Raw genomic sequence first — 2,729 nt, 5'->3', positions numbered from 1 at the left:
CTCCTGCCTCAGCCTCCTGAGTAGCTGGGATTACAGGCACGCGCCACCATGCCCAGCTGATTTTTTTTGTAGTTTTAGTAGAGACGGGGTTTCACCATGTTGACCAAGATGGTCTCGATCTCTTGACCTCGTGATCCACCCGCCTCGGCCTCCCAAAGTGCTGGGATTACAGGCGTGAGCCACCGCGCCCGGCCTTTGCTTATTCCTTTAAGCTACCTGCCGAAAGACACAATTACCACAAGCCCTGAGAGTCTCTGAATTTTCTTATTGGGTACACCAAGAACACAAAGCCCTAATTGTTCTTTACTTGGGCCATTTCTCAGAGTTGTTTGCAATGAGTAACCTTGAGGGAGGAGATAATATCTCTCTCCAGGACCAAGAGCAGGCTTGTGGCTGGGCGTGGTGTCTCATGCCCGCAATCCCAGCACTTTGGGAGGCTGAGACAGATGGATCACTTGAGCTCAGGAGTTCGAGACCAGCCTGGCCAATATGGCAAAACGTCGCCTCTACTAAAAATACAAAAATTCGTCCCGAGCATGGTGGTGGACACCTGTAGTCCCAGCTACTTGGGAGGCTGAGGCAGGAGAACCACTTGAACCTGGAAGGCGGAGGTTGCAGTGAGCCAAGATCACGCTACTGCACTCAAGCGCAGGCGACAGAGCAAGACTCCATGTCAAAAACAAAAAAACAAAAACACCTTGCCTAAATAACAGAATGATCACAGTCTAACTGGATTTAAGAAAAACATGTTGTAGTTAAATAATATACATCTCTCTCCTTAATTTTTTTAAAGAGGAGGAGGATCAAAAGTCTACCCAAATACTAGTAACTCTTTTCCTTACTTAAAATTGACTTGCCCTTTATGTAATTATGCAAACAAGCATTTTAGCTATAATTTTTACCGGTCAACATTTTCATTTCACAGTTAGAATCAGCCGTTTAAGAGGCATTAGATTAAAGCTGAGGATTTTTTTGTCCTACTTCAGTGGAAAAGCTTATTAATCAAAGTATTTGAATATGTTAGGACATATATGGAAATATACAAATAAAAACAATAGAGTCGGCCAGGTGCTGTGGCTCATGCCTGTAATCCCAGCACTTTGGAAGGCCAAAGGTGGAGGATCACTTGAGCCTGGGAGCTGGAGTTTGCAGTGAGCCAAGATTGCCCCACTGCACTCCAGCCTAGGCGACAGAGTGAGACTCTGTCCCAAAACAATATAAAAAAGATCACTATTTTTTTGTATTTATCTTTTGTAATATAATTCTGTGCATAAAGCAATTTTAAAAGATGATCTGGTCAGGCTCAGTGGCTTATGCCTGTAATCCCAGCACTTTGGGAGGCCAAGGTAGGAGGATAACTTGAGCTCAGGGGTTCGAGACCAGCCTGGGTAACATGGTGAAACACTGTCTCTTTAAAAAGTACAAAAATTAGCTGGGTATGCAGGCTGGGCATGGTGGCTTGTGCCTGTAATCCTAGTACTTTGGGAGGCTGAGGAGGATGGATCACGAAGGAGTTTGAGACCATCCTGGCCAACATGGTAAAACCCTCGTCTCTACTAAAAATACAAAAATTAGCTGGACGTGGTGGTAGGCGCCTGTAGTCCCAGCTACTCAGGAGGCTGAGGCAGGAGAATCGGTTGAACCTAGGAGGTGGAAGTTGCAGTGAGCTGAGATCATGCCCCTGCACTCCATCCTGGGCAACAAACGGAGAGTCCATCTCAAAAAAATAGATTAGCTGGGTGTGGTGGTGTATGCGCCTACAGTCCCATCTATTCTGGAGGCTGAGGCATGAGAATTGCTTAAGCCTGGAGGCAGAGGTTGCAGTGAGCTGGGATTGTACCAGTGCACTCCAGCCTGGGTTGACAGAGTGATACCGTGTCTCAAAATAAAAAACCGACCCACCTGAAAAATTATTCTCTATTAAAAAAACTAGACATACCCATACTCGTATATTCCAAAATAAGAGTGGATTAAAATAGATCTGACATAGGCTTAAAAGACTGAACAATATTGAACATAAGATCTGAAAGGCTATTGTCAAAATAGTAATTTATTATTAACTACAGGGGCAATGAGAGTGGAATTAAAAATAGATCTGTTGCCAAAGTGTGAAATTCCTAGCAGTTCCAGGAATGTCACTTTCAGTGGGGGAAGACAAAGCACTGTCAGCAGTGTATGATGGGCTGCCATTTCCTACACGCTTGGTCTAGCCTCAGCAGCTTTCCGCTCATCAGGGACAGTACAGGAAAACCCGCAAGACACTGGGAATTGAGTTCAACAACTTATTCTACAGTTATAGAAACACAGTGGAGCAAGTGTAGAGAAATGTTAGGTCTAGAAAGACCTTCCCTTTGTGGAGCTTAGTAAATGGCGAAACCTAACACAGGACCTTTGGAAACCAACACTAAGGGAACAGGAAGATGCAAACCTTATTCCTCAAGCTGAAGTCCTCAGAAGCCTCTATGAAGAAACTAGCTGAAAGCTACAAGGACAGAGGCTTGAGATGAAAAGTCAACAGAATGAGCCACGATCAGTGGGCAAGGAGGAATTTTAGAGAAACCAAGAACTATAGCACTGAGAGTACAATACACAGTGCAGGCGGAAAGCAGAATCAGTCATGTGAAGACTAAGTGTGAAAAGATTCTGGGAAGAGAGAAAAATGATGAGAGCACAATGGATACTAAAGACAAGGATCAGAGATCCAACTCAAGAACCTCAAATGTTTTTGA

At 44.3% G+C, this 2,729-nt stretch overlaps 1 protein-coding gene across 2 annotated transcripts in view; it reads right to left on the bottom strand.

Annotated features, from left to right (window-relative positions):
- Positions 1–2,729, bottom strand: part of TFB2M (transcription factor B2, mitochondrial) — a 21,599-nt gene that overhangs the window by 4,653 nt on the left and 14,217 nt on the right. The window lies entirely within an intron of this gene.

The sequence above is a fragment of the Cebus imitator genome, unplaced genomic scaffold (genome assembly GCF_001604975.1).
Source record: "Cebus imitator isolate Cc_AM_T3 unplaced genomic scaffold, Cebus_imitator-1.0 Scaffold75, whole genome shotgun sequence".
NCBI lineage: Eukaryota > Metazoa > Chordata > Mammalia > Primates > Cebidae > Cebus > Cebus imitator.
This window is presented reverse-complemented; position numbering and strand designations above follow the sequence as displayed.